Source organism: Cyprinodon tularosa, unplaced genomic scaffold (genome assembly GCF_016077235.1).
Source record: "Cyprinodon tularosa strain WSP-4 unplaced genomic scaffold, ASM1607723v1 ctg310, whole genome shotgun sequence".
NCBI lineage: Eukaryota > Metazoa > Chordata > Actinopteri > Cyprinodontiformes > Cyprinodontidae > Cyprinodon > Cyprinodon tularosa.
Genome location: NW_024039020.1, coordinates 1,313,960 through 1,337,487, shown reverse-complemented (window position 1 = coordinate 1,337,487; position 23,528 = coordinate 1,313,960). Strand labels below are relative to the sequence as shown.

General features: G+C 37.4%; 1 protein-coding gene and 1 long non-coding RNA gene across 2 annotated transcripts in view; one reads left to right on the top strand and one right to left on the bottom strand.

Annotated features, from left to right (window-relative positions):
* Nucleotides 1-438: 438 nt before the first annotated feature.
* LOC119788167 lies at nucleotides 439-9,820 on the bottom strand. Its single transcript, XR_005281430.1, has 3 exons — nucleotides 9,734-9,820; nucleotides 683-754; nucleotides 439-554 (listed from the first exon to the last, which is right to left on the bottom strand). It is a non-coding gene; the product is annotated as an uncharacterized LOC119788167 (long non-coding RNA).
* A 5,278-nt stretch (nucleotides 9,821-15,098) lies between these two features.
* ppp2r3a (protein phosphatase 2, regulatory subunit B'', alpha) overlaps nucleotides 15,099-23,528 on the top strand; it is an 89,436-nt gene continuing 81,006 nt past the window's right edge. The window contains exon 1 of the mRNA XM_038292348.1: nucleotides 15,099-15,320. The gene's annotated coding sequence lies outside the window, so the exon portion shown is untranslated. The remainder of the gene's footprint in view (nucleotides 15,321-23,528) is intronic.

Here is a 23,528-nt window from a genome sequence, read left to right as displayed (position 1 = left end):
TGGTGTTTATAAAGAAGTATAAAAAGAAAAAGATGTAAAAACTCAAATTTTCACTTAATAAAGACAAAACATGGGAAATGAGATCTTCACTGAAGTACCTATAAAAGCTCAGAGCAATAGCCAATAAGACCTCCTGATATCGCACTACGTGACTTTAGAGTAGTCAGGTTTTTAGGGCTGCTCAGGGTCAAAGTTGCCGGAACAGCAAATAGGTGTGGAGTTTGTATACTCTCCCAATGAATTCATAGTTCCCTTTGGATTTGTAATGAAGAGGTCTTCATTACTGGGACTATTTTTATGAAAATAGCTTTTTATGTAAATAGCTTGTAGCACTCTAAAGGGGCCTTTGCACTTTATTACAAACCAGCTTGGTTAGCACTAGGACACTTTATGTAGCACTGCACTTTAAGCATAGATTTGCACATAAAGAACAGTTTGCACAAAAGGTTTTTAAAATATTTATTTAATATTTATTGTGTATTTTAATAGTTAGCGTGTAGCCTTTTGTTCCAGGCTCTCCACAGCTGCTCTCCATTAGGAATTGGGGTGGTTGTCTGTGGAAAAGAAAATTTATGTTTAGAGCAAGCAAGGGTTACTGTTTAGAAACTTCAGCAAATGTTAGTGTAAAGTTTGTTAAAAGTGAGTTCAAAAGAAGTGTTGTGGTTCTAGAAAAGTTACTTACCTATCTTTTCAGTGTTCTCTCTATGGTGTTTGGACAAATGCTTCCCAGGGGTCCAGGCACCACTTACAGGTTCTGGGAGAGACCATGGAAAACATAGAGTGAGTTGTGCACATTTGTGGGATTTCTATAATGTTTGGGTGTAAGTTAAATCAGAAAATGTTTATAAAAAAATAACCTTAAATGTGTCTTTGTGTGTAGATATTTGATTTAAATGTGTGTTTTTAGATGGAAGTGAGGAGTTACATTTCATTCACTTTCATTTCACATTTGTCCAAACTGGAGTCAGTTGAAAAGTCCAACATGCACATCTAACAGAATTTTGTTGACCAACGTGTTTATTACTTCATAAGGAATTCGCAAACAAAAGCACAGAAATACCTTTAGAATCTAAGGCTTATACATTTATTAAAAAGAAACCTTTCAGACTGAGATACGTTCCAAAATCTTTATTTAACCTACTCATCTAAAACCTCCCTTTCCTTTGAAATAATTGCATCTTATTTGAGTATCAAAATAAGTTTCTGTTATTAGGAAAATATATATTTTTTTCAATAATTTTTCACTAGTCACTGTTGGTGGTATTGTGTTTATAAGACACCAAAGCATTAAAAGACAGATAATCTTCCTTCTCAACTTCCCAACTAAAGTGTTTACAGATTGTTTGACTTTGACTCAGTCACTATCTGATACAGGAAACATGAGTTGAAGGATAAAGAATATTCTACTAAAAGTTTGGTTGGCCAGATTAAAACAAAGGTCATTGCAGGTAGATTGTATGGATGAAAGTAACACTGAGCAGCTAATTTTCAACATTAACTCTAAATCTATAGACCCAGAGAGAAATGGATCTCCCCAGAGGTAAAGCATCAGTAGCAGTGGGCTCTGTACAGATAGTTTCAACGTCATCTGTCCACTGTTTCTGTGTCCTGTTTATCTCCCCATTTTCTCTCATGGCTCAGTAATAACCAGAGTAAATCCCTGGTGGCCTTGTGTCAGAATATGCAGCAGACTGGATGAGGATCTGACCTCTGGAGGCAGTTTTCCAAAACAAAGCTGCTAGGTTTCCAGAGTGTGTCAGAGCAGGCTGCAGAAAATCTGGAGTGGAGCTGTCAGAAAATCATAAATAAATGAAACAAAGTTGCACCAGGACTTAAAAAGAGAGAGAATTATACCTAACTCCACTAAAACAAAATAATCAACACCATGCAGTCAAAATTCTAGTGTACCCAGTCCCTTTTTTTTTTACTGGGGAAAGGAATAAGAGCTGAAAATCCAGCAGAAATGGTTCAGTTTTTCCCCAACCAACCACATCTACAATCATACCGGTGACGCATAAAACTCCAAACTTCTTTGCAGTCAGATTAGATGGTCCACTGCAGCCCCACTTAAATATTACAAACACTGCACTTCCTCGGTTAAAACAAGAATATCTGAATTAGTGTCAGCAGGAAAGACTGGAATGCAAATAGGATATAGATCATTTTAAGAGTATCTGTGTGGAAAAAGACGTGTGCATTATAATATTCCCTTTCCTCCCCCTCCTCCCTGCTGTGGGTTGGCTTGGCATCTCCTTGCGGTTCTGTGGTATGGAGGGCAGAGACAGGGCCCCTCTCTTGCGACGCTGACTGGGATTACACTTATGGTCATTCAACTTGACTAAACACATGAGGCAGAAATGGAGGTTTTGCATTTCAGACAGCGCCTCTTACTCTGCCTTCAGAGGCCTTGAAGATTTGCAATGCTCTTCGTCTGCTATTCTGAATTTAAAGGCGATGCAAGAAGAAACGGGATCCAACAAGAATGCAAATCAGGTTTCATACAGGCTTCTGCCACTAGGAATTACAAGCTAACTAAATATACTCGAGCAGAGACACTCCTGGGAAGATAATTTACACAAAATATGTAGCAGATTTGAAACCCAGGATGCCCCCGGTGTTGAGAGGGGCAAAAAATTCCCAGGAAGTTCTCGGTCGGAATCAGGCAGTTGCTGTATATTCAGTTGTAGGACGACAGGTGGATGCATGAAAGATTTATCCCTTTTTTGTGTGTATCGTCAATACAAACAAAAAAAAGATGATAAGAAAAGAGAAAAGATCTCAATAGTGTGAATGCTTCACAGCATCCACTGGGAGAAAGGATTAAAACTAATCCTTTACCTTGAGAACGTTTTCTATTGCGTTTATGCAAAATAAAAAAGCAATAGAAAGCAGTGAGTGTGGTTGTCAGTGTGTGAGAATTACCTTCCTGCTCTAATATTTCTGCAAGACTCTGTAAACAGTATTTGAAGGTAAAGGGTTATAGAGGTAGAAGCTTGTGTTCAAGCACATTTTCCCCCCTTTTGTTTTAAATGGAGCTCAAAGTCTCTGTGATAAGGAGAACCATAATTTTTATTTGTCAAACTCTGCATACATAGCTATTGATATTTATAATTTTACTCACAGCTTTATATATTTTTTCACACATTTTACAAGGAGGATATGGCCGTCCGCAGTAAAAATAGTATAGGCATGACATAGTCATTCAGGAGCATTATGAACTGGAAGCCATTTGATGTGTACGTTTTTGAGCAGCACCACAGATGCTGTCTCTGAGCAAACAAAACCAAACAAAAAAAAGACAGCCTAATGTTGTTTTTTCTTTAAATATATATATATATATATATATATATATATATATATATATATATATATATATATATATATATATATATATATATATATATATATATATATATATATATATATATATATATATATTTTTTTTTTTTTTTTTTTTTTTTCTCAAAAGCAAAATGCAGTTTATATATGAAACATGACAGTAATAGACTCTCTTTATGCAAGGTGGACATTCAAGGCTTTGGACTCCATTGTGTACTTAAAAGCTGAATATTATATAACTCATCTTTAGAATGGCTGAATGCTTCCCTTATTTCACTCTTTTCTTTTTCAATACAAGGCATGACCTAATTTCATCATCTAATGTAGTGTTTAGAATAAAAGCAAAAAAAGATTAGATGTTCCCCTTACTGGATTTATTGCAATAATAAAATAAGCAAAGCTAAGCACTGGTTAATGGGGCATTAGGAATAAATTAAAACTCTGCTTTTCCTGTAAATGTGGGACTCAGCGCCAGTCTGATCTCTGCCAGGTAAAAACCTGGAATATGTCATCAGTTTCAATTTTTCCTCTCAGTTTTTCTGGTAAACTCCTCCTCTCATTCTATAACCAGACCTTTGAAACTTAATGGAGAACCAGCTCACACAGCAGGGAAAAAAAGGACTGAACACGTCAAGGTTTTTTCCTCAGTTAATATAGTTCAAATGGGGTTTCTGGCATGAAAGTCACAACAGATGTTGGCAACAACCCAAGGCATCCAAAAAGTTGATATATATGTTAAACTTTGTGTCATAAAGTGGAATGGCACAGGATAGAGGTCCTGAAGACATTAAGAAGCCGCAAAAAGTGTGGAAAGCCCAGAAAAAATTTCAGCACTAAAAAGCAACACTGTCCCCAATCAGTTCCAATTTAGTAGTTATCTGTTGGCTTTAAAAAAAAAACGTTTTTCTTATCAAAGTACATTATTATATCTAAAGATGTTTAAAAGTTGAGATGCTTTCAAGTCACTTAGAATCTTTTAGTTAAAAAAAAGTAGCTTGATATTTTCCAAACTTCTGATTACCCATTGATCATTGATCAATGCTCCACTGATGAAGAAAGGTATTCTGAAGCCTGAAAAATAGGAACAACCTGTAAAATAATGAGTGCATATATTCAAACTCTTTGGGAGTTATTAAAATCACAGAGGAGGAGTTCAGAGGCATTTTTTTTTTCAAGATTCTAGTCCTGCAATTATACACATGAGGGAAGGGTAAATGATGAAATTTAAACAGGCCTTCCTGATAAGAGCTTAAGGAGGAAACGAAAATTGTTTGATTTTCCATCAAGAACCAAGCAGAACATTAATGCTGCTTGAACAGTCAACCACCCGACTTAAACCCAATTCATATGTTTAATTGTGGTTCCCTGTATTATTCACCTTTATTTCACAAATATAAATTAAGGGAACAATTTATGTTAATTTCTTTGTATCTACTGGTATTAGTAATATAATATTAAGAAAAAACACCCACTCAGTGTTTATCTCCCTTCAACAATTCTTCTGTCTAACTGAGAGATGATTTTCCCACATCTCCTGAGGATCCTGCGCTAGTATCTCCTGCTGCAGGCCCTCTATCAATTTTAACCACCCAGAAGATTAAAAAGCATTCATGCTGGCAGATGGCCTTGGCAGAGAGGGTTCAAAGGTTATGTGTCACACTGATGTAGTCGACTGCATGTTTCGGTCCTGACCTTTACCCTGAGGCTTGCATGAGGACAGATCAGCGCTGTCCTTTGCAGGCTGTCTGAAATAATACAAACAAGGAGTGTTTTCAATAGACTTTGTGATGGACACACAGGAGAATGCACGCAGATGAGCGGGCACACTCCAGTGACCTCTTACTTCCTCCCCTGCATACCCAGCCGACGCCCTGAGCTTATTCCCACAAGCGTTTTTCCTAGTTCTAAATGTGATCCTGATGTTCCGTTAACCAAGTCCACACTCCCACTTCCAGCCCCCTCGATCAGAACCAAGGCTGTTAAATGTTCTCTTTGCACCCCTCCCTTCGTCCTCAGCTGCTGCAACACTGACAAGAGACAGCTGTTGCGGCAGTGAAAAGATGAGGGAGGTGTAGTCGGCGGCCATCAGAGAAGACACACTCACACACAGATAGTTAGACATGTGTTATGTGCATATCTCTTGAATGCACATCTATTTACAAATTACATGCAACCTTTTTACCAGTTCATCACTGTTATGTTCTAATTGGTTTGGATTTAACCGAGCAAAATAACATGCAAGGATCATACTCTGGAAATTAAGGACCTTGAAATCCAGAGAAGCTGCATAATGTCTGCACACAAGCTGAAGGACATGCCTGGAAGACAGGAAGAGGGGTGTCTTCTTTTGGAGAGGGGAAGCATTTAAACAGCTGGTATCATAGGCTGTAATAAAACTCTCCCCCCTCACTGACATTTCCCCTAAGAGGAAGAAAAAAAGGGTCCAAACTCACAAAGCCACAGAGAAGCTAAGATTGTCAAACCTGTTGATTGCTATAGTGCAAACACACAGATGCAGGCGAAGCAGGGCCTCCTTGTAAAAAAAAAAAAAAAATCACATGCAGCCAAGGGATTCATACACTTTGGTTTAGTAATAAGTTCAGCTTTTCTTGCTAGATATATATCAGCCCTTTCATTTTTCACATTTTGTTACTTTGCAATAGTAAACTAGACTGTATTTTACTTAAATTTTATTGAAAAGACCAACACAAAATTGGTATAAGTGTCAGAAAAAGAAAGGAACTGAATTGCTCGCAATTCATTTCAACCTTAACCTGATCGGATTGACAGGAACTGTGAAAATTATATTTCAGCTCCTCTCAAAAAAAGCCTTGTTAGTACTCTGACTGGTCCACTTTAACAGTAAATGGGATTTGATCTGAGCTTCTCTGTCCTGATGCTCACTCTAAAAAGAAAATGTTGAGACCTCAGAGGCCTTCAGCTTTATTTGAATGTAGATTAAAGACACAGACTGGACTCTATTTACTAATCACTTGGTGTCTGAAGAAAGATGCCTCCAGCTGAATAAAAAAAAAAAATCAAAGTATTCCTTTTCAGATTTTTTTTTTAAAATGATGTTGAAACCTGAGATCTTTTTTTCTTTCATGCGACATGTCAAAGATAAAATGGTTGAAATACTTTTGGGGGGTAGAAATATGTATGCTTGGGTGGGTGCACACAAGTGTTTGACGCTCTTGTCCTTGCCTACATAGTAATGCTACTTTTCTGGCGCCTGTTGCTTTCAGCAGAAGCTCAGATCCAGGTTCCCGTTCCTTTGGGCAGGTTCTGACGTACAAACTTGCAGTTTGTCCACACTGGTGTCTGGGGTGCTGAGTGATACACCCTGTTCTCTTTTGTCAGGGATGTGTCAGCACTTTCGTGGGCATTTCTTTTATCCCGCCCACCCTGCTTCTCTTCCTTCCTTTCTGTTCCACCACTGTGTAGAATGGTGATTCCATTTTCACGAGTTTCATTTAAGATGTTCTGTTTTCCTGGCAAAAGCAGATAGCTTTCCTTACAATATATTTTCTACGGCTTAGTAGGACTTTCTATTAATCACTGTCTGCTTAGACTTAGAGTGATTTTAAGGAACCTGAAACAGCAAAAACACAAAGAGAACTAAAGACAACTTTGATGTAAAAATAAAACTGTTATTATTTTCATAAAGAGCATTTGTCTAGACAACAATATTTTAAAGTGGATTTGCATATGCCCCATTGCATCACGAAAGTGGCACTTGAAACACTGAAATTTTAGCTGGATTTCCTAATGGATCAAAACTATGAAGTTAGATTATGAAGGGATATTTGTTTCTTTACATTCAATTTAATGAAAGTTTGCTTCAATCAAAAAATATATTTTCAATAAAAAACCTTCACTGTAATGAAAAGAAACATTTTCAAACAAAGAAAAAAGTATTTGAATGGAAAAATATAGTTGAGAATAAAAATAAATACATTTGAACACTGCTTTTCTTTGATTGAGAATGTGTTATGCGCTCATACTAAGGTGGACATATTACATGTATTGTTAGCAATACTTCAAAACCTACCTTTATGCTCAAAAACATATCTAAGGAACTTAGTAACAGAGTATGTACTCGTATTTTTGTGACTTTATTTGACCCAAGTAAAGCAGCACAACTGAACAGAGGTGTGGTGAGTTTTTAAACCTTTATCCTTTTATTTTAAAAGTTGCATTGTTATGTTTATGATTTCACATGGTCTTGTAACCCTTTAAAATTGTAATCTTATTTGCAGAGGCAACCAGATAACCCAACAAGTTTTATAACATCACTTTTTCTTTTCTTATAAACAACCTCTTTAAACCCACCGGGTCGCCGGCGACCTACCACCGGTAAAATTTTTACCAGCAGATGGAGCCATTGCGCGCAGCTACAAGCTGACACCAAAAGTTTCAAACCCTACAGCTCTGGAACTATTATAGCTAGAGGTCTGCAATGTTCTGCATTTGTGGTTGACATGATGTAGAAGAAATATAATACAATAAAACCTGCCTTTTCTCAAGAATGTCATTATTACTGCTGTTCAAAAAAGACCTATAATTTCCAAGAATAAAAAAACAACAACTTTGAGTCATGTTTGAACTTATGCAGGTTAGTCTGTGTTCTAGTCACCTGATTTTTATTTATATATTAGGAAACTAGAGGGTGTTAGCTTTCAAATAATGTATTGCACATGTAATTTGAGCTTACAGTTCCTAAGTTATTTGCTTTTCCATTTGGGTATGCAAAATAGGCAAGGATTACCCAAAATGAGGTGGATGTTAAGAAGTTAAGAAATGTTGTGCAGTTTTCATAAAAACATCAATAAATTAAGCACATTTGAATTAAACATAAAGAATCCCCCCCCCCCCCCCCCCCCCCCCCCCCAAAAAAAAGAAAAAAATATATTGCCTCACAAATAGGACAGGTAGTTAACAGAGGTAATCCTAATTGTAAATGTCAATGAATATTAATCATGCTTTACATCCTTCACTTATAATGTTAATTTCTCAGTTGTTGGAAGTCTATAATGTCTCGAAAGAGTTGCTTAATGGTGTGGTGGATTGACTTATGATAGTCCCAAAAATAATTTCCAGTAGTTCAGGGATTTCTTGATGATTGAACAAAGGGTAAATTTAACACTGTGATCTTCTTTTGTGCCTTTTAATCCAAAAAAAATCTGATCTATTCTCATTTCGGCTTATAAGGTGCACTGGATTCTACAAAGTAGGTCAGCACAAAGTCTCTTTGTGTTTTAGTACATTGTCAAAAACAATGGCAGTGGCCCATATGGGTGGCTGCATATGCATTAAGCCTCTCAAGAGGCAAGATGAAGTGTGTAACTAAAGGTTAGGGTCACCTTTGTAAAGGTTTAATAATGTGGTTACGTAAGTAAAAGGGGAAGGCCTCTATCTTCTTTAGTTTGGGTCAATCAGGATCCCACATCATCCTGCAGACTTTTTCTAATCAATCAGACTCTGGAGACGTCTGTTGTCCACAGCCCTCTTAAGCCCTCAGTTTTTTTTCTACCATAGTTCTGAACTCTGGTAAGGTCTTTCCAACACAGTTCATCTCATGAAGATATTCCTCTGTTTATATTAATCCATGACTGGTCTTACTGTGATGCATAATAAAGACTTCCTAGTCCACATCTAAAAGCATTGGGGCAAAACCAACAAATGCCAAGAACCAGAACAGGATTCAGATATTTTTTCATCAGAATGAAACACACCAATAATGATTGGCATATTATAGCTAGTTGAGGGTGTTTTTTATTCAGTTTTTCTAATATCGCTCTTGCTGATTCCCTCACTTACCATATTGTATCTCTAATGCTCCTGACGAACTGCTTCACTCAGAGATCTTTCACCTATGGCCTACGCGACATGTAAATGAATGAATATCACGAAAATCCAACTGAACTTTATGTTTGCATGATCAAATTCAGATGAGTCAATGGAAGATGTAAATCCAAGGCCATCAAAGGGAATCAAGAAGGTGCATCAAAGCGTAAGTTTAAAAGTGCGTACATTTTGCAGCCACTTGTTTGCAGCACAGTACTTCTCATCCATCCTTTATCATTTTTCCTCTAGAAAAATTATATATTTTAATTTATAAATATAAGTTCCTTTGTTTTGCATCTGGATTATAGAAGATAAATGTCTAACTATAGTTGACATTACAGTTAACAAATATGCATACACGTTACAGGCTCCTTAAAGACCATTTTCTAGGGTTCAGGTGTTTTAAGCACATTGTTGGATAATATCTTCCAATATATGAAGCATAAGGTCTCTATAATGTAATGTTTTTATTTTAATTCTTGACTGACATGACTACCTGATTGTCCTTCTGTGAAGTTTAGAAGACCTTAAGAGCTTTTTTTCAAACCTGTGGGAAGAGCCGTGGGTGCCATGTGATGTGGACCTTGTGACACCTAATGCTGTTATTGGAGACACATTCCAGCAGGGTTTAAGGGGATGGGGGGGTTCTTAGCTATAAGGTTGTCAGTGAAAAAAAACAACAAAACAAACACCTAAGATAATCAGCAGGTCAAACTCTTGTTCATCTGTAACTTCACACTGGAAAACAAAGACACAGCCCTACTTCTGACTCGTTTCCCCTCCTTCTCTTCGGTCGCCTGCTAAAACTGGGTCTGTTATGGTCGAGCAGAGCCTGCAGCCTCGCTGTCTCTTCAAACAGATATTGCAGACATGGATGGGCAATGCAGAATGGAGACACACATGGCGAGTCAGAGGAGGGTCAGAACACAAGTATTTCTGTCACTTCCTGTCAACAAAACAGAGGAATCAGAGGGGAGTTCTTGGACTGAGACTTTGGTTGAAACTGTTTATCTCTCTTAGCTCCATGTTTAACAGCAACAACAGATTATTTTCTTGTCCACATTTACTGTAAAATCAGTTCAGGATCATAATCTGCATCAGTGGTGAAGCCTACCACCTAGTCTCCATAGAAACAACAGTTTTAAAGCACAGAAATATTGCAATCCACCAAATCAATTGTGCATTGTAACTTGATGTGCAAAGCACATTTCCTTTAACTGAACCTTAACTATAAATCTCACAAAAGAACCTGATGGGTTGTTATTCAGTAATCACTATGTCCTCATAGACTACAGCTTATTTATAGCATAGATACATAGAAACTACTCATTACAGCTCAGGCCCTGTAATAAGAAGATGTTTGCTGCTGATTTGGTAGAAAACTGTCTGCATGCTGCTCAAGTTACACTTTGGCAGTTTCCCACATTAAAACTAATTTCACAAGTGCTTTTCAAATTAAAAAAGTGTGTTCTCTCTCAAAACATGCAATTCTGATATTTATCATAAGCATACATGCTGATGACTGAAAATGGGACAAACAGTCCACCCCAGATGAAAAGATATATTTTCTAATTTTTTTGCATGCCAAATATGAGAAACTTTGGTATTTGTCTCAAGTGTTATAAATTCCAGTAATTAATTCCTTTAATGCAGATGTTTGTTTCTGTTAAACAGTGGCATCTTTGGTGGAATTTAGAAAAAAAAATTCTATTTTATTTTGGATGTTTTGAATGTTTAAAAATATTCACCCCTCTTAAAAATCTATTACAAAAATCTGTGTTATCAAATGCAACAGTGATGGTTCTAGGCAAAATTTACCAGAGCGGGGCCAGGGTGGGGCCACTCCTTTTTTCATGGGGCACAGAACAAAAGATTAGAAACAAAAGCAAGAGCAAGCGTGCATGGTTTTAGTATATTACGCACAAAACCCAAGGTGGTAGACTCCACAGATAAAAACTGTGATCCAATCTTAATATGGCTGGAGTTAATGTTGAATGCAATTTCTATTTAACTGTCAAAGTAAAGTGCAAGGCAAAATATCATTGTGCCTAACACTAATTCAGTGTATATCATCATAAGAAATTGATATTACATATTACACTGCAAAAACTCATCCTACTAAGTTTATTTTTGTCATTATCTTGGCGCTGATTGCTGGCTTAATGGTTCATTCTATTCACGTGCCTAGCTCCACCTCGTTTCTCATTACTATTTATCTAACACACCTGCTCCTGCCTCCATTCAGGCTGCTTGCCCTCAGTCTTCAGTGCCAGATTATTTGTGCCTTTGATGAGAGTTCTCTAGCGTACCCTGTGTGTTGTTCTGATGACTAGTTCTGCCTTTGGACCTCTGAACCTGCCTGCCCCAGTCCTGATCTGTTTGCCTGACCTGTCTTCGGACTGCCACTAGATTCCGCCTGCTTTCGTCCCTGGATCTGTCTGTTGACCCCGACTTGGATTTCCCTTTGGATCGGAACCGGCTTTGGCTTTGCCTTTGCCTTCTGGAAACTTCTGCTTTCCCTTGTCTGCTTGCTTCTGCTCATCAGCCAGTTCAGCTGCCTTCTTGGCTTCAGCCCCTGGAACTCTCTGGGCGGCGTCCCCCACGTGTTGTCGGATATCATCCACCTTGATTCCACTTATTCTTCTGGGCTTGGGCTGAACTTTAAAACCAGGTTAGTGACTCACATGCTCGTGATCATCCTCCATCAAATTTACGTGGTCACTAAAACTGAGTTTTCCCCTCTATAGATATTCCAGCCTTTTTCGTCCTAGCTGCTGAGTCGCAGATTCGACGTGTTGTCAATAAATGCTTTTGTATATTATATCAACCTATATCCCTGAATACTGGGTCCTCTGTTCTGAGTCTGGACAATTTACCTCAATTCAAGCAGCTAAATTAGATGGTTTTCTAAAGGAAGGGCTGTCTTTGTCATTATAATAAGATAATTTGATACGATGCACTTGAAATAAGATAATGGAGTTCTAGCTATTTTGAATTTTAAACATAAATCATCTTATTACATTGGTTAATTGCCTTAGCTAACTGATTAAATTAAAAGGTAAATACACTAAATTTACTCAAATTTTTGCACTGTTTGTTTTCAGTAAAGGGGCCATAACAGGTAACCGGGCATTATAATATATTTAGTTCAAATTGAATTCTACACAGCATCCATATGGAAGGCTCCTGTTGAAATTGTTTACAGAGGGGAAGGACATTCAGTACAATTCTTTGAGCTGATCGGTCAAAAATCACCAAGCGGGAACCTGCTTGCCATGTCGCGTTTTTTGCCGAGCTTTTGTCACAGCAGCAGTAGCATCAGTGACATGTCACATTCTTGATTTGTTTCACAAGTAGTGGAGTTAACTGATACATCAAGATGCAGAGGAACACACAAACATCTTTCCCAACTACAAAGGCCCAAATTTTGTCCTTTTGCCTACTTTTAAAAAAGAAATAGAGGGTATTCCAGTTAAAAATGACACAGCCATGTTTGTTTTACTTTAGCCTTCTGTTTCCTACACTACTGCATTTCATATGAAACAATTCTGTATCTAGACGAATGCATATATTGGCTTCTAGCAAGATGTATTTTCCAGGGATTGTGCATTACCAATATCTTGACAATTCATATTGATTGCAAGGTAACATAACATGGGCCAGGACAGAGTCCTGCACGGGTCTGACTTTTCAAAACTGCATTCGACCGCATCCATAGAGTTCTGAACCAAGACCCGAACCATTACCTGCAAATATCCCCATTTAAAACCCGGGTCCGCACGTACCCATAAATAATAAAGTGCGACCCGACCAACTGAATGACGAACTGAACACACAGCCATTTATAATAACAGAGGCAGAAAAGAACATGCCTCACGCTCATATCCAGTGCACACTGCTCACATATTAAGTAACTGAAGTAGGACGGTTTGCTGTGTTGCTTAGCTAGAGTTAATGAATAGGAAAATAAAAATAAATGAAATCATTTGGGGTTTTTTTTCTACCCGTAGATGCAAGTTTTATATGGGTGCCCGACCCAGTGCAAGACTCTGGGCCAGGATACGCTCTGTAGGGGCACTGCAGCCCCCATTGGCCTTTGTCTAGATCCACCCATGAAATAAAGCACATATTATTATTTAATTTGCTGACCTCTTTTGCAGATTTTAATCCTGGATTGATGCATTGTATCTTTGGCAACAATTGGGTATTTTAAACGCAATCACGATAACCATAGGCACTCTAAAAATATGTTCTGTCATATCTAAGTCGTAACCCCATATGTAGACCAAATATCAAACTCTGTTGGAAATATAAAAATATCTATTTCCAGAAAGCTGATCTATTTAGGGCTCAGCTTTAAAAATTTACATAGGGTGCAGAACTTTCTGCGCAACTTTCTGAAGGACTGGTGTGGACATGTCCCCAACGACTTTGGGCATGGTGGGGACAGTTTCCACCAATCATTTCCGCTTTTTCCCCCCCTTTCCACTGATTTCCAGTAACTGGGGTTGGGTGCAGCTGTCTGTGTTCAGAGCGTTTTCAGTCTGTGTTTTTTCCTCGCTCTCCCACTGCTCTCCAGTCCCACCTCTCGGTGAAATATCATCGGATCTGTCGCTTTGGGACATAATATTATTCAGGGTCACTATCCACTGCATACAGAGTAGCTATGAGGATTAGAAGAGATGCCCTATATGGCAAGCCGTTTTAACATAAATTCGCAGCAGCACTCAGTGACTTTTAACTGGCAGCTACTCCGATATATGTTTAAGTAAAAGTTAGGAGTAGGTTGGTTAAAAAAAATCAGAGATGCCACCGAAAAATCCGTTAGTTACACATACAGACCTTTTTAAGCTAAATGGCAGCAGATTGTACATTTATATGAGTTAAAAAAGCTGGGCTTCTCAGGACTATACTCAGAGTTACAGATTAAAATGAACACATATCTGTTGTTTTCTTATTGAACAGAGAATCAGACTGCAGAGCTTCTAAAGATCCTGAAAATGATTTTCTCTGACATCATTATATTGGTAGACAGGTTCATAAATCTCTTTTTAAGCAGAGCAGAGACACAATTAGGGACAGCTGCTGATTTAAAGGTGAAACAGATTTACTAGGATATGCAACATGCAATAAAATATATCTCCCAAGTTTACAAGAAAAAATATGCAATGCTATAATAAAATTCAACATATAATTTTGTCTTTTGTAGTTCAAGGAGACTCAGAAATAGCTGCAACCCAGAGACAGCCAGACTCACAGGACACAGACTTAAAATTAAAGTATAAGGCACCTACAAGAATTAAAGCACAAATAATACAAATCAGTGTATAAATGATTTTTGAAATACAAGTTTCAATAAATAAACTTTGGCTGTCAATGTTTGGCTGATTTTGCTCCTTATGAAGGAGGATAATCACTGATGCAGCTTGAAGGGAAGCCATGCATGGATGGATTGATGGAAGTGAAGTTGTGTCCATACTAGTGATGCATGATATATTGATGTTGGCATTGGTATCGGCTGTTACTTGTCATTTTTCATACAATAATGTTTTTGAGCCCTTCATAAAATAATGCTCTATCTATCTATCTATCTATCTATCTATCTATCTATCTATCTATCTATCTATCTATCTATCTATCTATCTATCTATCTATCTATCTATCTATCTATCTATCTATCTATCTATCTATCTATCTATCTATCTATCTATCTATCTATCTATCTATCTATCTATCTATCTATCTATCTATCTATCTATCTATCATGTGAGCTATTATATGAATGCAGCATCTAGTTGAGGATCACAAACGATTTGTAAACAGAAAAAAAAAAGAAAATCGAGCCGCCCGTCAGTCTCCTGCAGCCCCCGCCCCGCCGGTCTGTTGACGGGAACTCCCCCCTAACTTCCCCGGTTCTCTTCTCATTACTGCTCATTCTCTCCATGAGCTGTCAGATACTAATCCACATACACACACGGAGCCCCTGCGTGTCGGAGCAAAGCCCCGCTCCCTCTAGCCTGTCCTCTGCTGCGGAGCCGCAGCTACTCTGGTTTTGCGGGCTGCGCGGAGCCTCGTCGTGACAAAGAGTTTTGGGGGAATCGTTTGGAAGGAGGAGTGAGCCGCGCAGGAAGAAGGTAAGACGGTGGTGTCAGAAGGAGAGCCTCCTCTGCTCTCTGCTTCAGGAAACTTGCGTTGTAGCAACGTTTTTCTTGGTTTACTGGACACATTATTTTTTTTTTTTTGGCGAAATTGGGCAAATTTTAGAACATTTTTGCGCTCTGTGCGCACTAAGCGGTGCGCGCTCCTGCCGTCTCACATCAGGGGGGGGACCTCCAGTTGTGTGGAAGGAAGTTGGGACATCTTTGGCCAGGACTGTTTAAGGAGGGGGGCACCTGAACGGCTCTAACAAGTGGTCCAGCACTAGATAATCTATTGAAACATGTGGAGGAAGAATAATTGCATTTTCTAAACCTAACTGCCTCTTGTGAATGCAATTCTGTAATTTCTCTCAGTAGATGTCCAGTCAGTGTTTTCTTTGCTGAACAGTTTCCTTCATTAATGTTTTAAGGTTCTAAAGAGTTGAGGTTTTATTACTACAGATATCTTCCATCATTACTTCCTGCAGTTTAAAGTCCATTTCATGAAATGCATAGAAGGTGCAAGGGCGTTCAGTTTTTTTTTTTTACCCTACACACTGCTGATCAGCTGGCTGAGCCAAGGCTATGATTTTACATGAAAATGGGGTAGTTTGAGATGATAATTTGTGACTACCATGACTAAGATATTCACATCTACAAGGTATTATGGTATGTTCTCTTTGTGGTTGGATTTTTTCCCCTTAAAAATTCCATAAAGTTTGAAATCTGAATGGTAAAAGTCACCTGTACCATTGAAAAGTAAATTGAAAGTGTCTAATATAAGCAAGCATTTCTTTAACCTGTTGGAAAACTATCATCTTTAGATGTTCTCTTCTTGTTTTAAATTATAAAATATTACATATTACATTGATTTTACTTCAATCAGAAATGCATTCATCAATCTTACTGCTGCTAAAAAGAGATGGATTACAGGTGTTTTTTGTTCTTCCGCTAAAGGTTGTCTTATACAACCTTTTAATTGCTGATATTATACCCACATTGTAGCTTTGAGCAATGAGCGTTATTGATATGGACCAGCTATGATGTCAGGATGAATCATTCATACTTTTGTAGGAAAAGCTTGCTACTTGAACAGAGAACAATTGTCGATAATTTTCAAGATTCAAGATGCAGGCTGATATAACTCGCCCGTCATTTAGATAAGGGTTTTAAAAAGACATTTTTTGATTTTGTACTTAGAAAAATCTTTATTATTTGACCCATTATGATTAAAACATCGTTTGCAGACTACCCCCATAGTTCAGCGCTGATGAATCTAAAAGCCTGTAGTGTATTTTCCCAGAATATGGTTTGGGTTAGGAAGTTCCAGCACTGTTTGGTGGATGTGATGTCAAACGTGTCCATGTTAAATGGCTCCGACCTAGCAGTGTCATTGAAAGCGTTCAATAACACTGGGAAGATGGGCAGTGCTCAGCGTTTCTTACTAGCAAAAAGTACTTACTAGCACCAGTTCTAGCAACTCATTAAAAGGATTTCATAAATCAGAAGCTCCATGATAGATGATATCATTTAGTGTTTTGTTAATACAACAGTTGGCAAGTGATTGACAGCTGGGAACTGCAGGGTAGCTATCCCAGCAGAAAGCTTGACTAAATAACTACAAAAACTAAAATTATCTTTCCTGTGAACCAATGTGGAGAGAAGAATGGCAAAAAAAGTCTAAATCATAACCACTTGAAATGCATGTCTTGATTTAGTAGATGTTTATTCTGTATTAGTTCTAATCTACTTATAAGTTAAAAATAAAAAATAAACATAATTTTTTTTAGAATTGGTCAAAATCCATATCAGCAGGTTGGATCTCAAACAAAACTGGAAAACAATATCTGTCAAGAAGAGCAAATAAATTCATATATATATATACAGTATATATATATATATTTCTGTAATTATTATATATAAAAAGCTATTTTTACATTTGCTTATACAGTGAGAAGCTAATATTGGCCCCAAAAAGGCACTTGCTGGTTAGATCTTCCTGGAGAGCAGTTATGTGATTTACCATTATACATATCAATCAGTAATATTTTCAGTTAGTGCTTTAATTATTTATTTAGAAGCCCCGACAGGTTTAAAAACTGCATTAAAATTAATTTTTAAGTTCTGCAGTCCTCTCTGAACAAAAACAAAATACTTAATCAGAAACAAATCTGTTTAAAAAAATAAAAAATATTAGGAATTTGTGTTAAATAATGTTGACCCTCCAGTGCTATTATGCCATGTATTTGGTCCCTATGTGTTCTTCACACCTCCAATATGATGTTTTGTGTTTGTGCAAAGACAAACAAACCGACATTCATATGTGTAAGTGTGCCTGCTCTGTGGCTATACCCTGTCAGGTCCTGAAAGGTGGGGGTCAGTCACAGGGTCTCTCCTCTGGAATTCTCCTAGAATAGATGAGGCACACACACACATTCATGCACACACACACAACCAGAGACCTACCAGTCCCGCCACATCTGCTCATCTCATCGGTCTGGCTCATTATTATCTTATTCTACACGAACTACATCAATTAGTCATTCAAGCTTTAATCACTGTTAAAGTGCGTTTTCAGCTTTCCTTATTGTCAAGAAATGCTATCATCTTCCCTTTTTTCAATTGGTGTACAGCCACTACTCTTCACCATGAGGTTTAATAATATGAAATGTTTGTTGTGTCGTTTCGGTACAGATTAAAGCATATCAGAAATGGCTCAGAGAACAGAGACAAAACACTTTATTGCTACTTCCTGACACGTCCGGCTGATTTCTGTCAAGATGATAGACAACGGAAAGAGTTTGTGTTTGTGACTGAAGGAAAAGGAGAAAAGGTTTTGTCTGCTGAAATCTGAGCCTATATGGACACAGTGACCCTTGCAGGGACACACAAAAAAAACCTCTTTGTGAAGTTTGAGGAATTTGGAAGCTCACGTGTGCATGTATAAAAAAAGTTTGTGTATCACATCAGCAAATACATGTCCTCTTTCATCTGATATGGACACCCACAGAAACTACACCCTACAGACTTGTATCTGAATGATGGCTGTCACTAATTTACGTATACAATTTAGAAGTGGTGTCATTCACTAAATGAAAAAAGGATGCAACAAGTCCATATGTATCGTCTTAATGGCGGTTTGTTTGCATTTCAGAAAAAAACCCCAACATTTCTGTTTATGGTTGTTGCAATAACAAAAAACAATGTTACAACCCTAGAAGGGACACTTTCTTAACCTATTGAATTAGGGAAACAGACAAACGAAAACAGGTGTAACAGCTTGTCAAATACAAGGTACAAGGGCTATGATTTACAAGAAAATAAGCAAAAGTAACAGAACTGACCCATTTAGTCTATTTATGACGACATGTATATTGTAATATGTTGAGAAATACAAAGCCCTGTGGCAGAGTTTGTCCGCTATTCCTGCCTTATATGGGATCGCTCAGCTTACAGGAAGTAGCAACCAGTTATGACCAGGAATATGAAATCCAACCCTTCTATGTACTCCACTGGGATGTCAAGATGAAAATTCAAACTTTGTGGCCAGGTTCTGATCATTGCTTTTTATACAGATTTTATCTGCTTAGACCAATATTAGCTACAGGCTTTAGAAGTGCATCTACTTTATCAGACCTGGTTCAAATGATTGCAGTTCAGCAAAGGTTTTGTTAATCAGCCTCCAAAGGAAATCTGGTTTAGGGTTTACTTATTTATGACAGGATCATTAGATAACCCCTCCACTTGTTGCTTGGACTAGCTCTCCAGTCTGGATCTTTGAATACATGTGTGTGTGTGTGTGTTAGCAACGAAGCACAGTAGGATGGTGATGAGAGCTAGATTTGGTTCTACCACAGGTTGGCTTGTCAATTCGTTCCTGAAGTGATACCTGATGTCAGGTTATATCTGGGGTGTCATCTCTACCTGTGTGTGAACATCTCCAAGAGCCTCAACCAACAGGAGAAAAATAAGTAAATGTACATGTTTGAATCACAAGTACTGCTCCAGTTGTGTTATTTTAATCTTTTTGCTTTTCTGCTTGAGAATATTGTCCGTGGGTGGATTGGTGGGTGAAGGAGCATCGGAGTGGGAGTCCATTACAGAGCTGTATAAATCTGAGCCATGGTTTCCTAGCATTTCCTCAAGTATGTGTGCCTTTTAACACATGGTTGTTGCTTCAAGCTTTTAGTTTTTCAGAGTGTGTTTTTGTCTATAGCCGTCCATTAACAGCTGATATTAAGTTTGGTTTCAACTTTTTCAGACATAGGTGGAAGGAGCAGTTTAAATTCCTACAGCCAATAAACTCTGGTAGTAATCGCTCTGATTGTGTTTGTTTAGTGCAGACAGATAAAGATTGGGTCTATGAATTGACTCACATATCACAGAGTAACAACATCCTTTTTTTAAAAAAAGGTGTAACATTTAAAAATATTTTGCACACAGGAAGAACAGCTGTGTCCTGGCATGCCCCGTTGATTCAGTGCTGCATCCTTGATGCACAAAGGAACATTATCACAGATCCTTCCTACCAGCAGCCATGGCACTTTATAGCCACCACTGCTCCCAACAAACTCAATAAGTGTTTATATATCTGTTGTTTTTGTAGTCTTTTTCATTTTTATTGTCAGTGTTTTTTTATGCATAACTCCATACAAGTTTTTGACATTTCTTAAAATTAAACGACTTAGGTTCAAATTTCCTTTATTAGTTTCAACAGAAAAGAAAGTATTTTTTTCTTATGTTGCTAATTTGCAGTTGTTGCTCAGGCACCTATTATTACTTTCTTTAGTTTTCAGCTTTGTGTTTATCTGTATGCTTCCACTTGTGTTTCTCTTTGCTGCAGGGACACATACTTTTCCCCACCGAGGAAATATAAAGGTTATTTCTATTATGTATAATATTGTGCGACCATATTTGTCAGATATTTAACTATGGCTTTAGTTCACAGGGACAATACAATAAACTTGATCTACAAAAAGTTGGCAAGATCTTATTTCACTAAGTCTTTTGGGAGAATTAAAAATCTAACGGAAAAATGTCAACTCTTTTAAAGTGGGTTTTGGAGAATTTGAAATCAGTGTTGAATAACTCAGCTCAGGTTTGAGAAATATAGAATTTGAACAAAACTTTATTGAATGAATTAATAAAAAAAGAACATGAAAAAGATTGATTGTAATAATATGGTAATAGTAAACATTTAAAGCATTAAGTCATACATCTGTTAATTTAACTTGTCATGAGTTTGTTTATGTTTTAATTAGTTATTTATTATTGTGGCTATGACTTTGTATTATAATATCTGATAATGTATTTCTATTTTTTTTTAGACTCCCACACGCATGCATCGCATCCTCCCCCTGTCAATGTTTATTGCTGATTGGGGAGATGATAATCTCCTGGAAATCTCAGTTTGGAACTTCGGATGTCTGAATGAGTGAACCTGAAAACACAATAATTTAATGTGTCAGCAGTGTTAAAATGAAGATCGTGAGAAATTAACTTTAAAAAATGAAATTGTCTAGAGCTTTTTTAAACTAAATTTCTTTTTGCATACACTTGTGTATGCAAAATGACAAAATAAATCTGTCTAAGTCTAAGTTCAAGACAAGTACAAGCACCCAAAAACTGAGCAACACAGTTAATGTTTTAGTTTTCCTCCTTGTGTCAACCAAAAGGTCCTAGTGGCAAAAAAACAATCAATTATAAATGCTGATTTTGTGTTTTTTCAAACTGAATAAAGGACCAGTCAGGTTTTTTTCAGACTAACACTGTTCGAACTATTCAACATGCATGATAAGCTTTGCAGTGGAAACCACTAAAATTACTGAAATATATTAATTATTTTCAATAAAGTTTCATATACAAGTACCAAGCAGAACCTTATGCAACAACCATAACAGTCTGCCTGTGAAGGCAAATCCTAACCCTATCATCTAGGGATATTTATTTCCAGAGCTATAGCAGGACACAAAAAAGAAAATATATCAAATTTCTATAATCCTAACAGATGCATGAGAAAAATGATAAGTATGTCTTATTATAGAGTAAATTCAAAATTTCTGTTTTTAAATTAATGTTAGAATAGTACAGAAACTGGAATAAGAAAATGAATGAAAATAAAGTCTTACTTTAAACTAAAAAACCAGAAGAATGAAATGAAAAGATTTTGTAAACAACAAACAACCAGTAGGGTCTGAATAAAGAAACAACAAGAAATAATCAGTAAAGATCCATAGACATTTTTAATTATAATCTGTTACTTTAAACAGAATTTAACACTGAAATAAAATGAGGTGTTTATGCATCAATGTTATGCATTGAATTTGTGTTTTTTGAAGTAGAGAACAACAATCGTTCAGTTTTGTATATAGACAATTTCCTGATTCACATATTTTATAAAACACCTGAACTGACTGTTTATTATTTTTTTTTTTTTGTGGGTTAATGAGAGAATTAGGATTAATGCTGCCCTGCAAGGTTTTTAAAACTGGGTTTGAATGGCAACAAAGCCATTCTAAAGCAAATATCAAGGTGCTCATTTGTGAGCCTGGATCTATATTTATTTTTGATTCTGTTCATGGTGGAGAATCCTGCTTCACAGCAGCAGGTTCAGCCAAACATACTCAAAAAGTGCAGGGTCATCTTTGAGCACACTTTTCTGTCACCAGTTCACTGCAGTTCTTCCAGCAGTCCACATTCTGCTTTTTTTTTTTCTCATCATCTTCTCCTTTTTTCCCATCGCCCGGCTTGCCACAGGTTTGCCTGCTGTGTCTAAAAGTAGCAGCAGCAGCAACCCAGACTGACAGCTCATTGGCTAATTTGTATCACATGCAGCCTGGTGCCGGATGCTCCTGAGGGCTTTACCATGTTAACAGGAGAAACGGCGCAAGTGAAGTTAGACACTGTCGTTGGAAAACATGCAGTAATTTTTAAATGTTTTAAATAAGGTTGATTCCGGATTAGCCAGCAGGTTTGTCCAGATCTGGACTTGTTCTCTGCCTTAGAAGATTACAAGACAGTTTATCCTGTCAAAAGTTAATCACAAAGGAATTAGGAATTTATATTGTAATTTACATTTATTAGTTTCAGATGTTTATTTTACCTGTAAACGCTTCATCTGCACGGATGTATGACATAATAGGACAGCAACCAATAATACTCTATTCGTAATAGCGAAGTAACAGACAAGGAAAATTTGTTTGAACTAACATGGATACACACACATCTTTTTAAGTCTGGAAACTCCCTTCCATTTAGATAACTGCTTTCTGTAAGGGCTTAAAGACTCAAACGCAACTTTCAAGGTACATTTTATCCTCTGATTGGCCATGTTTTGTATAATTATTCTGAAATTATGTGCTATTGTCCTGCTGTATACCTGAATGTGGGTGTATTTGTTGATGGGTGTGGTGCCTGTTTTCCAGCTAACATTAAAATGCAGACCAGACTGACTGGGCTTCTAAAATGTCTTGCTTCCCTAATTGATTTACTGCATGATCCATGCTCTCTTCACCCACATGTTGTTCCCTATATTTAGTAGAATAACACTCCCACACCTATCTTCACACACATATGTTACATACACAGATACACCCCCACACACCAAATTGTGTTACTCATGGCTGCAGTGTAAGGCACTGTTGTATTGAACACTTGCCTCTTTTTATTCACATTGCCATTTACATTTTACAGCCGCATTCACTCTGTGTGTGTGTTCTGTGTGAGTGTGTCCATGGGTGGTCTTCTCATATTCCATGTAATACTGCTGACTGCTAAAAACAAAAACATGACAAGGAAAGTGTGATAGTGAGAAACGGTGTGTTTATCAGACAAGGTTGCTAACGCTACCGTTTTTTTTCTACATCACAAATCTCATTTTGCTCTTAAAAAGCTTTAATACAGTCTCAAACATGGCAGCCCACTCTACCCAGTAAACCAGATCGTAAGCGTGTGAGTCACAATTAGCACAGATGTGCCCCCTGCCCCTTCCACAGACACTCTGGTGCACCTCTCTGAAATGGTAGGTGACCACAGACAGTGCCGCAGACAGGAGGCCTCTGATTGGTCAAATCTATATCCAATCTACACTATGCGTATTTCCTGTTTGGTACTTTACCGGCTTGTTTTGTTTGTATGACCGCCATTGTGGAAAAAATGGGGGGACCCTTTTTCCACTTGGATCCCTGCTCTTTTTCGTCCTCATCT